We start from the raw sequence: 16,006 nt of genomic DNA, 5'->3' as shown, positions 1-16,006 counted from the left end.
CTGCCTCCACCCATATATATATATTTTTGTTCAGCATCTGCACTCCTCTTACTTTACCATGATGCTGTGGTAAGTTTGGAAAATCTTCTATTGACAGGTATGAGGGGTTGGCTCTCTGAGCCTGAACTTGGGTTTGAGATCTATTATCATTACGATGGTTATTTGTTTTGTTCGATATTTCAACCTGCATTTCGAGATATCTCTTTCTAATCGTGCATCCATTGTCAGTTGATTTGTGCTTTTTATCAAAGTTCGCACATTTAAGAGTATCAGTGTTGATGCATCCTTCGGTTTTATAAGAACCTGCGCATTAATAACAAAAAAGGTTTTTGACGTGACAACCTCAAAAAATCATTAATAGGGCTCTGACTAAGTGGGCTGCGGACAACAAAATAATTCCGGATAAACAGTTCGGGTTTAAGGCGGGTCATGACACAATTCATGCTGCGTCTAAACTCGTTTCTGATATCCAATGGAATAATTCAAAACAACAATGCACAGGTGCTGTTCTGGTTGATTTGGAAAAGGCCTTTGACACCGTATGGTTAGAGGGTCTTTACCTAAAACTGAGCAGGCTTGGCATAAGCAAGCCATTGTTGTATATACTTTATGATATGCTTAACGGTAGAAAGTTTGTTGTCAAAAGTGGCAATGTAACTTCTACCACAACATACTCAATTAAAAATGGTCTTCAACAGGGAGCGGTGAATTCGCCGATTCTCTTCAGCATTTACACCAGCGATCTGATAGGTAGTCTTACAAAGGCAATTGCGTACGCCGACGATCTAATTGCGTACAGAACGGCCCGAAAGGTTGAGGTTATTAGAATTCTCTTGCAGCGTGATTTCGACAAGATTCAGCGATATTGCGACGACTGGAAACTGAAAATAAATGTCCAGAAGTCAGAGACAATTCTGTTCCGGACTCCGTTGGCTAGGGCCACGAGGGATACGTGTAAGAATTGGCGCAAGATGGTCATCGTTGATCTTCACGGGCAGCCATTGGCGAGCAAAAGTGTAGTGAAGTACCTCGGTATCTGGTTAGATCAGTATTTATATTTCGACAGACATATAAATGCTGCTCTGACCAGGGCCAGAGGAGCCTTCGCTCTGACGAAACGACTGTTTTTTAGCAGTCGGCTTGACCCCAGAGTGAAGGTAATTTGCTACATGGCCCTCATACGGCCAATGATCGTTTATGGTTGTCCTGTGTGGTTCAACGTTGCCCCTTCCCAGATGGAGAAGTTCCGGGTGTTCGAGCGGCAGTGTTTACGACGCTGTACCGGCTTATATCGAACAGCCGAATCCTCTTATGTGCATTACTATTCAAACGAGGTCCTATACAACGGGGCTCGAATCAACAGAATTGACAATTTCGTGATAAAACTCGTTCGAGGTCACATTGCAAGAGCTATGTCTTCGACCAACAATTTAATTTTCGGGGCGTTCTATCCGAACGACGAGTATTTTGAGAGTGCACGCTTGAGCGGCTTCATTCCCCCAGAGGCATTCCTCTTTTTAGATAGATGCGGTCTGATACAGGATAGATTGGCAGTCCCGTTAATCTACCACGTCAGACGAAGAACCGTGGATAGGCGACTCCTGTACAATCGGAACGTCATGGCACAAGGCGGAGCAGAGCTCCTTCGGTTCAGTAGGGCTGTGTCCGAACGGGACCGAACTAATAGGGTGAAGCAGGAGAACCAGTTTTGGTGGCTTCAATCTGCACTTGATAGTGGGTAGTCGGGATGGGGTTTTTAAGCCTTGGCCGGCTTACATACTTGTTTTATAGTTTTAGGGTTTAGTTTTAAGTAGAATAGGCATGGTGGCACAGAAAAAAAAAAAAAAAAAAACTAAATAAATTTAAAAAAAACAAGGAATATAAAAAAAAAAAAAAAAAAAATTAAAAAACGTACAAAAAAGACAATAAAATATAAAAACAAAACACGTTAGATTTGCTGCTGTGGTTGTTCTAGTTTTAAGTAGTTTATAGGTAGAATAGGTAGTTTAAGTTAGCTTTAAGTTTTATTTAAGGACCTAACTTTAACTAGTTTGTAAGGAAAAATAAATAAAAAAGGATATTGATATTAGTTTTTTCTTAAAATTTTCTAATAAATACAAAAATAAATGAAATGAAATTTAAATGAAGTAAAATAGATCTTAGGGCCGAAAGGCATTAGTTTTAAGTGTTATAGTTTAACTTAGAGTGTCCGTATGGGACCATTAAGTTAGTTGTAAGTTATGGATAATTAGGCTAGTTTTATGAATTTTTGTCTAGCTTTAAGATAGGTTTAAGATTGAATAAATAAAAATGAATTAAAAAAAAAAAAAAAAAAAGTGCGTTGGACTGTCATGCAAGGGGTCTTGGGTTCAATCCCTGCCTGTGCCACCTTAATTTAAAAAAAAAACAAACAAAATTCGTGGGTACTGCCTCTTGCAAGGAATTGACAAATCCTTCTTGAGTAATTCTTGTCATGAAAAAGTGCTTTCTCAAATTCGCCGTTCGGATTCGGCCCAAAATTGTAGGTCCCTTCCATTCCTGACAACAGTACTCGCACACAGGAATGGTTGAGAGATGTAAGTCACTAGGCCCTGGTACACAACGGACTGTTGCGCCACCCGATATATATATATTTGTAATTTTTTTAGTTGACATTGACATATATAAGAACTTAGTAGCTTGTTGTGCGATAGCTTGAAATTTGTCTGCTTTAGTTTTACATAAACTTAATTTGTTGATCATCTCCATTACCAGGGAATGTAGTTCTTCCATTGAGAATAACTCACCAGATGATGTTGGCATGGGATGGGAATTCACCACTGGCGCTGCCTCCACCCATATATATATATTTTTGTTCAGCATCTGCACTTCTCTTACTTTACCATGATGCTGTGGTAAGTTTGGAAAATCTTCTATTGACAGGTATGAGGGGTTGGCTCTCTGAGCCTGAACTTGGGTTTGAGATCTATTATCATTACGATGGTTATTTGTTTTGTTCGATATTTCAACCTGCATTTCGAGATATCTCTTTCTAATCGTGCATCCATTGTCAGTTGATTTGTGCTTTTTATCAAAGTTCGCACATTTAAGAGTATCAGTGTTGATGCATCCTTCGGTTTTATAAGAACCTGCGCATTAATAACAAAAAAGGATTTTTGACGTGACAACCTCTGACCAAACATTTGACAGTTTCTGCACTGTGTTAAGAGTGCGTGAAGTTAGCCCCCCTTTTTTTCGATTTTTCAATTTTTAAAATTGTTCCAGGTTGTTCTCGGTTTGTTTCGCATTGTTCCAAAGTTTTTTTTGAAAAATACCCAAAAATGGGGGTTTTAGATCCCAAAAACTGACCTAATTCCCCCTTTTGCGAAAATCGATTTTTGAAATTTGTTCCAGGTTGTTCTACTTTTTCTGAACATTGTTCCAAATGTTTGGACTTCAAGGTGAAAAATATTTTTTTTTTGTTTTTGGAGTGATCTTTTATAAGTAACGTGTTTTAGATTTTGGTAAAAGGGCCGCTGCAGTCGTTGTTTTCTATTTGCACAAGTGCGTATTCACGCTTTTTTTAAATGTATTGTTTAAAATAACAAATATGGGGTCATATTTTTCATTTTTTATCACGATTTTAAGCTTACGAAAAATGATTACAGTAATTTATATAAAAAGTTAGAGTTTCAAAAAAATACAATCTGGCCATTTTTTTAACTTGACATTCTGAAGTCTAAATCACACATGTTTGAGTATCCAAAAAAAAAAAACTTTTGAACATACAGGAAACAACCAGGATCTGAAGCATCTTTCAAAAATTAAAAAAAAAAAAACGCAACAAAAACCAGCCTTTGGCTGTTTTCTTTTCCCTAGTTGTGGCTGCAAAATATCGGCAAAGTTGAGGCAACCATTGTCTCATCAGCCACAGGTGTACCTAGCCGTTATTTTGGAAAAGCAACAAAAGCAGTAGATCGGATTCGAGAACGAGTTTTTCCACAAGATCGAAAATGCCGGCGGATGAGCCGAAGAAGTATGAGGTCAGGCGGACCCTACTTAAACAACAACAACAATAACAACATGTTTTATTTTAACAATTCTTATTTTAACGTAGATTTAATAATATAACATTTAATCGCTTATGTAAAAAATGGGTTTTAAACGCCGCGTTTTTAAAGTCGATTAATTTCATGTTTGTTACGAAATTCACACCTCGAACCCTGCGCGACATTAATACTAATAAATGCCTAGTTTAAGGCTTCCAGCAAGCCATGATGCTGTGACCGACAGTCACGAAAACGAATGTTTGTGTTAGATGAATGTGTGTGTGTGACTGGAATGGTCGAGGGAGGAAGAAAGTAGTTTTAAATTAGCTTGGAAGGCACTCTTCTGCTATTACACGATGAATCTAGATGCATGCGACATCTTCGAATTCTTCTTTGTGATCCTATCCTGTTTCTCAAGTGCTATTACACGTTGAAACTAGATTCATGAATCTATTTTGACAGTTCTCTTTAATTTTTATTTCGTCATCGACTTGTTTGTTTGTCTGTTTAATTTTTATTAATCGAGAAAATTTTGTTATTCTTTAAAATCAATAAAAAACATTTTGTTTTGTAAAATTTACGGGTTTTATTATGTATAGAAAGGATTTATATTGACAACAATTTTGCGTAGTCAAAAACAAAGACATAGATTTCTACAAAATGAACTGTCCGTCGAAGTTTGCTTCTCGAACAACGAAGCCATATGAAAGAGAATAGCAAAAATACGAATAAGAGAACAGAGAAACGTCAAATTGTCGCAAGGAAAATTTTACCCGTGCGACACAGGTCAATTTTCTTGCGTCTCATGTTTTCGATTTTTTTTTTCTCTTTTGCACTTATGATGTTCGAAGTGTCGCATGCATCTAGATTCATCGTGTAATAGCAGACAAAGAGCCTAACAAGTGAAAAGGTTAAAGATAAAAAAGGGAAAGTTCAAGGAATTGAAAAAGGAAAAATTTTGAAAAGAAAAAAAGGAAAAGATTGAGAAGAAGGAAGATATTGGGGAATTGGAATTGGTCATTCCAGGATCGAGGTGTGAGGATTTTGAGAGGAAAGAAATAAAAAAAAAATACAAAAGATAAGTACCTGTTTATGTTTTGTTCTTTGTTCTTTTGTTCGGTACGCGTCCAGTGTTAAGAGCCCATTTTCTTTTTTTAATTTGCTTTTTTTATTATTTCAATTTTTTTTTGTAATTTTCACTTTTATTTGAAAAACATTTTGGGTTTTAGTCCAGGGATCTTCAATCCCACGGTTTCCCAAAGAAATAAATCGCTTCACTCATAATAAGAGTTTTGAAATTTTCTTCTTCGGTTTGTTAAAACAAATTCCTGGCAGCCATTTTCATTGCAACGTACCACACTGTAAGTACTTGCAATAACATAATTCCAAATTTAGATTTAGATAGATTTTTTTATTTTCGGTATTTAGATATACATTTGGTAAGCTACCGCACAGTTTACACACAGAGATTTGATATGCTTAATTCCAAATTATAGCAATTTGATTGATTTTATAAATCAATCAACATTGTTATAATTTATATAAACAAATTCTTCCAAAAGAACCCAGCCCAGCTGAGCAGCCGCGGTTACAGCTTCGTCAACGAGCTGTATTGTTGCATTTTTTTTTGTTCTCTCTTTTGTGTCGCGTTCGTACTCATTTGAGTGCAAATTCATCGCTACGCAGCCGCCCGTCGTCGATTTAGTTTTTGTGTTGTAATAATTTAGTTTAAATAATTATTACTGATAATAATAGCAACAAAAAGTGTAACACTAACTTCCAAAAATCTTAGCCAGCTATAATTTGTATTATTTTTAACTTCACATAGGAAGTTATTGTAATTGGCCTGATTTTTCGAACTGAAAATGTCGTAAGTTCTCGACGTCTCAAGGTCCCTAGAGTCTAAATAAAAGATTTTAAGAGATATGTCTGTGCATGCGTGAGTACGTCCGGGATTTTTGTTTTCGTCACCCAGTAGAGATATCAACTTCAAATAAATTTTGTTATACAGATAACAACACAAAAAATGCAGAGAAAACTCTCAAAATTATTGAATGGGTGTTTTATTACCATAGGAATTTAATAAAAAGATGACATTGACATTGACAAAAAATAAAAAGAAAAAAAATCAATAATAAGCCTTGAGAAGAATTCACTTTCGAGTCAAATATTTTTTAAAAAATTCAAAATGTTGGCTTCAACATATTATTAGCTCACAGAAAAAATTGTTTTCAACGTTTAATTATACAGAATAATACACAAATTTGGCTTAATCTTGTATTATTTATGTTCGTTGATGTAATTATTATTTCGTTTGGAATTTTGATCACGGTGATCCAAACATTTGGAAAAATGTTAAGAAAAACTATAATACAATCGGCAATTTTTTTTAAATTTGACTTTCTGGAGTCACTCATGTTTGGGTATCCAAAAGGAAAACTTTGGAACAACCTGTAACTGAACAATCTTTCAAAAATAGAAAAATAAAAACGGTGCTAACTTCGCGCACTTCAGATAATTGATATTAAATGGTAACTGTCTTAAATATTATGCACTATTTATGGGGTTCCAAAATCACATAGGAAGTTATTGTAATCCGCCCGGTGGGTCCAATTATGAATTTTGACATTTCTCTACGAACGCGGACGTTTCAAGGTTAGAAAGATGTATGTGCTTGCGTGTGTACGTTCTCACGCTCGGAAAGTTTTTTCGTCGCCCATTGCTCAAAAAACAGTAGATATATCGAGTACCGGCTTAAAATAAATTTTAGTATGCGGATAATAATACAGAAAGTGCAGAAAGGACTCTCAAAAAAATGACTGGGTAGTCATTTTATCATAGGAATATATTCAGCCTTATCGGGAATTCCTTGGGAAATATTTTCCATAGGAATTTTTCCCTTCACGGGAACAAGTTCCTACTATCGGGAATTCCCCACGGAATTGTTTTTCCTTGGAAACAAATTTTGCCAACATGAAAATAATAAATTAATTTTCGAACATAGTTTTGGAATGATTTGACAGTCGGTTCTAAGTGCAAAAAATGGTTTGTTTTCGTCCTAGACCTAATCGTTAATTAAAAATGCAAAGAATATTTTTGTTATTAATCGAAATACAGCGAGAACAACAAAGAGAACAAAGATCCATAAGGCGAAGTTTAAGAGATCATTTAAATCCATAAGAATTGCCACTGTAAGTACAAATATTTACAGATAGAAAAAAAATTATTTTTTTTTCTTCTACAGATTTCATCGCTATTATAGAGTAAACAAGCAATTGTTTAAACATTTGCTTGATATGCTATCTAATTTCTTCCCTCCAACCAAGAAACCAATATCAGTTCCTTCTATAGTCAAGCTAAGTGCATGCTTACGCTTTTTTTCCGAACGGGCGTAGGAAAAGATCATGAGGTTGGGCTGGCTCAATCTTCTTTTTCGGAAGTCCTGGCAAATGTCTTGGGTTTTTTTGAGACCACAATTTGCCCCATATTTTTAAAAACTGAAATGAACGACGAAGAAAAGAGGCGAACAAAATTGAACTTTTACGAAAAACGTGTAATACCTGGGGTAATGGGCTGCATAGACGGCACTCACGTTAAAATAATTGGCCCACCAACGAACAAACACTTATGTATATTACAACAGGAAAGGATATTTTATTTTGAACGTCTTACTTGTAAGATTTCTTTTATGTTAGTTTTTCTCAATTTAATTTAATATATGTTAAGGTTTGCGACGACGAGATGAAAATTAGATTTGTAGATGCTTCACACTCTGGAGCATCACATGATTCATTTATTTGGAGAGTAAGTGAACTGCGATCCTGGCTAGAAGAAAAATATTTAAATGGTGACAGAAATTCTTGGCTATTGGGTAATAATCTTTTAAATGAAACAATTATTATATTTGTAAAATGTTTAACAGGTGATGCTGGATATCTCTTGGAACTATGGTTCAATCACCGCATCGAACAGTACAAGGTTCATCGGAAGATAATTTCAATGAAGCCCATACTCGGTGCCGAAATATAATTGAAAGGACGAATAGGGTCCTTAAAGGAAGATGCAGGTGTCTGCTCGGTGCCAGAGAGCTGCACTACCTTTCAAAAAAAGCAATTAAAATAGTGAATGCATGCTGCGCCTTACAAAACATGTGCATTCATTTTAAAAGCGATTTTCCAGTTAATGTGAGTACTGAATTTATAGATGATGAAGTCAATTCCACCGACACCAATAATAGAGGTGAAGATTTTGATATAAACGGTATAGAATACAATCACCAAGCAAAACGTATAAGAAGAGAAATAGGAAATAGACTTTAAGTTTTTAAGCTAATCAAAACACATTTATTTTTAGTATTCATTTACTTATGGGTGTATTTCGTACTCAAGTGATAATAAAAACAAAAAATATATACGACTTCATAAATAGAACTTAGCATAAAAAATGAGTTCAAAACAAAAAAAAAACAAAAGAAAAATAAAAATTCATCACAAGAAAAGGCACTTTTAAAATTAAAAAAATTAAATTATGTTCAACTTATAACTTTTTTAGTTTTTCTTCCTTGATTTCAATTAATTGTTTTTGGAACTCGAGCTTTGCTTTAATTTCCTGCATTCTCATTGCTTCCATTTCAAGGTTGTGCCTTGAGGTTTCATCCAACATCTTCTTCTGAAATTCACTAATTTTGTCAATGGACCTGCATATTTTCTTGGAATGGTATTAAATTTCTTTTTGGTGTCGCTTCATAGCCTCAACTGCCTCTTCAACCTTATTGCAGAGTTGTTTTTGAATTTTGATTTCTCGTTCTAAAGCGACGTCACAAGTTATGCCTTTTTGTGTTTTTTTTGTAGGACGAGGAGTTGAAGTTCTGTGTTCAATGTTCATATGGGAACCATTTGTTTCAATGTTCTTCTCCTCCGGTTCAGTTGCATTCGTTATCATAGCAAACATAACATTCTCGTCGTGTCCTTTAACACTTCAACAGAACGGCTGACTGATGATGAATTAGGACAATTTTCACTTTCGACGATTTTATTTCGATTACCGTCTGTCTTTCTCTTTTTGTAACCTTCCACCGATTCTTCTAAGGCACAAATTTTAATTATTGTTTCCTTGAACGCACTGAATTTATACTCCTTGTGTGGGCCTCCACCGGTTGCTTTTTGTTGTCTCTTGTTTTTAGACATTTTCTTCCTCACGTATTTTTTTATCAAGCTACACCTTAAATTATTTTTGTTATTAAGAAAAAAATCATGGTTATCAACTTATCACCTACTTTTTTCCATTCAGAAATAGATTTTGTTGGTGGGCCCAAACTGTAAAGTTCTTTTTTAACTTCTTTCCAAAAATGTTGATAGATCTTCCTTAGACCGATTTGTTGTGAAACCATTAGCAATATCTCAGTTTTTTTCCATAAAACCGATTAAAACTTCAACTTGTGACTATTTGTTGAATTCGACCTTAAAAAGATAATTTTCTATTAATATTTTCATTATTATTTTGTTGAAAATTGCTTACATTGTTTGCTCCACTCGAAATTCCGACAACTTATAATCGGAGAAATATTCAGGCAGAAAAAACACAAGATTTCACATGAAAAAAGATTTGCCAATAGGTATTTTTCCATGAGAATTTTTTTCCCATTTTCGAAAAGTTCCAGATACCAATTTTTCGAATATGGGAACAAATCTATGGGGAAAGAAGTTCCCGATAACACCAATTGAAACGTGGTACCAAAGAAATCTAATTCTGTCTCATAGAAATCAACTCCGTTTCAATCTAATCAAATCAGTTTTGTCATAAAAAATATTAAAATCTAGAAAACATAGTACGCAAATGCTACTTAACTTGGTAAAAGTTGGTTTTCGACTAAAAATTTGAAAACAAATTTTGAATACAAACTATTTCATCATATGCAAAATGTATAATTCAACTGACAACTTTTTTAACAAAGAACAAAAACCTACAAACCTTTAAGCAAGACAAATCGGCAGACGCTATGGGAAGTTATCAGTGTAGGTCGCATGTCCAACTGCTAATGATAAACTAATATTGAAACGCCCTGGTAAACTTAGAACTTGCCGTATTTTAAGAAGTCCTTGCTTCTCTGGCAAACTTATTACTCAGATTTTATTATTAAGACAGACTTTGGATAAATGTTGTATCATTAAGACAGCAGCGGTGTTGAAATTAAACGCGGATCGTTTTGTTATTTTTAACTTTATTTGTAGCGCAAGAAAAAATAATACACGTCTGACTCTGAACTAAGTCAAAGAGGAAGAAGAAAGGAAGATAACTTAGAAGTGACAGATCATAGAGGAAATATATTATGAGCTTTGCCAGAAAGGTAAATACCAAAGGTATTACCATGTAGATTAGAGAATTTCCAACATCCCCTCTCAACTTCATAATCGTTCTCTATCTTCATTCTTAACAATTTTAAAAGATATAAACTTTTTGAGATAAAAAAACTATTTAACTTTTTACTTTAACAATATTTTTCGAATATAAATTATATATGAGATCAGTTACTCTTTGAATTAAAAAAAACTGTGGCAATTAGAAGATTATTTGTATTTACGAAAATGAAAAAAAAATAAGTTTTAAATATCAAACATTCGTTAATTTAAAATAATGGAATATTGTACTTAAGTGTATGGAGCATTTAGAGTTTCATGCCCATATTATTGAAGTTTCATGCCCATGTTTGAAGTGTGACTGTTGCAGTAAAGCTTTCGTCAGTGCAACAGCTATCATGTCTTCGCATTTGAGATAGCTGATGGTGATGATGATGTCTGTTATGGGTTCTCTTACGAAATGGTAACGTACATCGATGTGCTTCGTCCTTCCGCGGTTGGCCTGGTCATTTGCGATATGTTTAGCACTTTGGTTGTCGCAAAATATGTTGAGAGGTCCATCGTGTAACTTTAGCTCTTCTAGCATGTGACGTAGGTATGCTGATTCTTTTGCAATTGAGGACAACGTGATGTACTCAGTCTCGGTGCTGGATGTGGCTACAATTTGTTGCTTTTTAGAACCCCAGTGTACTGCTCCGCCGGCATAAATGAAAACCCGCCGGACTGAGATTTTCTGTAGTTCACATCTCCAGCCTAACTGGAGCTAACATTTGTTGCTTTGTTTTCCTGTAAACAATCATAGAAGATTCAATGCCAAGTAAGTACCTTATGACATTAAGTCGTGCAGTCCAGTGTTGACGTCTAGGATCCTCGACGTACTGAGAAAGTGCACTCACTATGAAAGATATGTCTGGTCTGCTGAACGATGAGATATACAACAATCATCCGATTAGTTGTCTATAGGAAGTTTTGTTCGCCTTTTCACTTTCGCCTTTTATTGTAGGTTCCTTTAAAAATTTTAGCTTTACTTGAGCGGGCAGGTGTGATGGCTTTGCTTCTATCAGTTGATAAAGTTGTTGAAGATTATTAATGTTGCCCTTTTTTTTTAATTCATTTTTTATTAATTCATTCTTAAACCTATCTTAAAGCTAGACAAAAATTCATAAAACTAGCCTAATTATCCATAATTTGCAACTAACTTAATGGTCCCATACGGACACTCTAAGTTAAACAATAATACTTAATAATAATGCCTTTCGGCCCTAAGATCTATTTGGAAAAAAAACTTATATCAATATCCTTTTTTATTTTTACTTAAAAACTAATTAAAATAAGGTCCTTAAATAAAACTTAAAACTACCTATTCTACCTATAAACTACTTAAAACTAGAACAACCACAGCAGCAAATCTAACTATCTAACATTTTTGTTTTTCATATTTTGTTGTCTTTTTTTTTATTTTTATTTTTTTTTATGTTTTTTTTAATGTTTTTTTTATTTTTTCGTTTTTTTTTCGTGCCACCATGCCTATTCTTCTTAAAACTAAACCCTAATACTATTAAACAAGTATGTAAGCCGGCCAAGGCTTAAAACCCCATCCCGACTACCCAATATCAAGTGCCGATTGAAGCCACCAAAACTGGTTCTCCTGCTTCACCCTATCAGTTCGGTCCCGTTCGGACACAGCCCTACTGAACCGAAGGAGCTCTGCTCCGCCTTGTGCCATGACGTCCCGATTGTACAGGAGTCGCCTATCCACGGTTCTTCCTCTTACGTGGAAGATTAACGGAACTGCCAATCTATCCTGTATCAGACCGCATTTGTCTAAAAAGAGGAATGCCTCTGGTGGAATGAAGCCGCTCAAGCGTGCACTTTCAAAATACTCGTCGTTCGGATAGAACGCCCCGAAAATTAAATTAAAGACATAGCTCTTGCAATGTGACCTCGAACGAGTTTTATCACGAAATTGTCAATTCTGTTGATTCGAGCCCCGTTGTATAGGACCTCGTTGGAATAGTAATGCACATAAGAAGACTCGGCTGTTCGATATAAGCCGGTACAGCGTCGTAATCACTGCCACTCAAACAACCGAAACTTCTCCATCTGGGAACTGGCAACGTTGAACCACACAGGACAACCATAAACGATCATTGGCCGTATGAGGGCCATGTAGCAAATTACCTTCACTCTGGGGTCAAGCCGACTGCTAAAAAACAGCCGTTTTGTCAGAGCGAAGGCTCATCTGGCCCTGGTCAGAGCAGCATTTATATGTCTGTCGAAATATAAATACTGATCTAACCAGATACCGAGGGACTTCACTACACTTTTGCTCGCTAATGAAGATCAACGATGACCATCTTGAGTCAATTCTTGCACGTATCCCTCGTGGCCCTAGCCAAACGGAGTCTGGACAGAATTGTCTCCGACGTCCGGACATTTATTTTCAGTTGCCAGTAGTGGCAATATAGCTGAATCTTGTCGAAATCATGCTGCAAGAGAATTCTAATAACCTCAACCTTTCGGGCCGTTCTGTACGCAATTAGATCGTCGGCGTACGCAATTGCCTTTGTAAGACTACCTATCAGATCGCTGGTGTAAATGCTGAAGAGAACCGGCGAATTCACCGCTCCCTGTTGAAGACCATTTTTAATTGAGAATGTTGTGGTAGAAGTTACATTGCCACTTTTGACAACAAACTTTCTACCGTTAAGCATATCATAAATTATATACAACAATGGCTTGCTTATGCCAAGCCTGCTCAGTTTTAGGCAAAGATCCTCTAACCATACGGTGTCAAAGGCCTTTTCCAAATCAACCAGAACAGCACCTGTGCATTGTTGTTTTGATTTATTCCATTGGATATCAGAAACGAGTTTAGACGCAGCACGAATTGTGTCATGACCCGCCTTGAACCCGAACTGTTTATCCGGAATTATTTTGTTGTCCGCAGCCCACTTAGTCAGAGCCCCATTTGTGATTTTTTCGAAAACTTTGCTGATGCTCGGAAGAAGACTTATCGACCGAAGATTTGATGGGTTGGAGTTGTCCTTTCCCTTTTTCGGGAGAGGATGAACCACAGCGGTCTTCCAATGCACTGGATAATATGCATTATTCAGTGCATTGTTGAAGAGCGTGGTGTATATGTCAATTGCTTCCATCGGTAAATGTCTTAGTACAACGTTGGATATACTATCGACACCTGCTGACTTTTTGTTTTTTATTGAATTGAAGATGAGCTGAAGCTCAACCTTCGTCACTAACAAGGGACTTGGTCCCGTTGGCTCAGCGATTATAGCATTTGACAAGGAATCGTCATTGAACCACATGAAAACGCGGTTCTCAGATCGCCATTGTGTTATATCATTTCAAAGGTAAAAGTGATTAAGTAGGGCTCTGTTTTCCAGGTCGTGGTTGGGGTGAATCAATTATATAAAAGTCATCGTCAAAGATGGCTTCCTCTGGATCTATTTGCGCTGTCATGAGTACGTCTCTGTTCTCTTCAGTTCTTTGGAGTTTCAGACTCGGAAGGTCATTGTCGTTCTTTTTCCTGAATATCTTGTTGACTTTGGGGAACATACTAGGGTCACTCGAATTAACTGACCGGATCTTGCGGTCCCAGTACTTGTTAATTGATAGCCTGTTAATCAACAGATTGACATTTTTTATTGACGACATCAGTGTCCTAACCTCCAAGTCGTGTGGGTTTGTAAGTCGTATGTACAAGTTTTTAAGTCTTGTCAGTAAGCCACTCTTGTGCTTACGTAGTGCGTCAATTGTCGTGTTTCTGTAAGCGTCCATTTGGTCCCGTTCTTTGTACTTTGGAATTGTCCGTTCCATCGTTCGTTTTATTGTTTCGTCCATCTGTTGTAAAAGTTGGTCAATTTCTGTATTTGTCAGGTTTCTGTTGTTTGGTGGGGCTATTTCACTCGATAGAAGTTCTCTCCCTAAGGCGTTGGTGAAACGAGGCCAACGCATCTTACTATAATTGTAAGAGTGCTTTGCAACGTATTCTTCCAACACCACGCGTTCGTTAGGAATCTGCATTGAAGCAGCCAGTCCGCAGTGATCACTGTTGTACTCGACTGTCTGTAAGCAGTTTCGAGGCTGATTACCCACTTTGTCTGTAACTGTCAGTCTGGTATCGTACAGCAAAAGAACCAATCTTCATGTTTTGCGTTCAAATCACTGGCCAAGATGAAATAGTTTGCTTCCAAGCTCCGTTTCATTTCCCTAAAAAGAATCTCGAGTTTTAAAGCAAAGTAAGTAACCTGCGGAGCTCCAGCCGCATAAACCGCAATCATATACATCCGCTTCCCTTGAGTGAGAGAGATGCATACAACGCAAACTTCTAGCGTCTTGAGCTAATTAAGATAATCAACGTGGATTATCAGGATTGTGAAACTTTGCTTATTAATTTTGAAGTAAATGCATCTATCATATGTTGATTGGGAATAATTTAGCTCTTTTAAGGAGCTCTTTACTGTTTTAAGCCATAGAGAACCTTTTTTAAACTGCATACTTTGTCGGTATCGCTTTTCTCAAAACCATCCGGTTATTCCATGCATATTTCAACATCTAGTTCTCCGTTCAGATAACCAGAAGATACGTCAAATTGGTGTAGTTTGAGATTGTGTTCTGCAGCTATTGCCAGTGTCAGGCGGATAGAATTTATGCTAGCGACGGGAGCGTAAGTGGATGTGTAGTCTAGTCCGGGAATTTATTCATAGCCTTTCGCTACCAATCTCGCTTTTCGCCGTTGTACAGAACCGTCCGTGTTGTACTTCGTTTTAAATACACATTTACTTTGAATTACTCGTCTGTCAGAAGGTCTCTCCACCAATTCCCAGGTTTATTTTGTCGTATTCATCCTGCATTGCGCCGTACCACTCATCTCAATCATCCATTTTTTTCAGCTGTTTCAAGGTCGTTGGATCGGTTTTTACGTTGTAGGTTTCTTCACTATCAGCTGTTGATGTTTTAGAGCTACTTGGAAAATGAGTCGGTGGTGGTGCTTCATCTAGAGTTTCTGATTCAGGTTCTTGGTGTTCGTTTTTCAGTGCCGATGGTTCAGTGGTGAAAGTGTAAAGGTTTGGTTGGATTTCATTACCTTTTTTATTGTTTTCTGGTGAATTTTATACGAACTTCACATCTATGCTCTTAATGATTTGCCGTGTTTCCGGTTTCCAGAGTCTATAGGTTCCATGTTCGTTTTCGTATCCCAAAATCTTGTGTTCTGTTCAAATTTAGAAATGTTGTTTCGCTTGTCGAGAAAATCCGGCTTTTTACCAGTCCACAATTCTTCTGGTGTAGCGTTTAAATTCATTTTTGTTGGACACCTGTTTCGTATGAAGGCAGCCGTGCATATTAATTCTGCTCACAGAATGTCAGGTAAATCTGCATCAATTTTTAAACACCTGGCCATATCCAATAGCGTTCTGTTGGCTCTTTCGGCTATCCCGTTTTGTTGAGGGGTATAGAGCGCGGAAAATTCATGGTCAATGCCGTTTTGTTTAAGAAATTTTTCGAAGCTGTCGTTAGTGTATTCAGTTCCATTGTCGCTTCTAAACGACTTAATGAACTCACCTGACTGCTTTTCTACTAATGCTTTGTAAGCTTTCACTT

General features: G+C 36.5%; 1 long non-coding RNA gene across 1 annotated transcript; it reads left to right on the top strand.

Annotated features, from left to right (window-relative positions):
• Positions 1 to 7,278: 7,278 nt before the first annotated feature.
• LOC129942269 (uncharacterized) lies at positions 7,279 to 9,228 on the top strand. Its single transcript, XR_008781009.1, has 3 exons — positions 7,279 to 7,702; positions 7,755 to 7,899; positions 7,951 to 9,228. It is a non-coding gene; the product is annotated as an uncharacterized LOC129942269 (long non-coding RNA).
• Positions 9,229 to 16,006: the final 6,778 nt, after the last annotated feature.

The sequence above is a fragment of the Eupeodes corollae genome, chromosome 1 (assembly GCF_945859685.1).
Source record: "Eupeodes corollae chromosome 1, idEupCoro1.1, whole genome shotgun sequence".
Taxonomy (NCBI): domain Eukaryota; kingdom Metazoa; phylum Arthropoda; class Insecta; order Diptera; family Syrphidae; genus Eupeodes; species Eupeodes corollae.
This window is presented reverse-complemented; position numbering and strand designations above follow the sequence as displayed.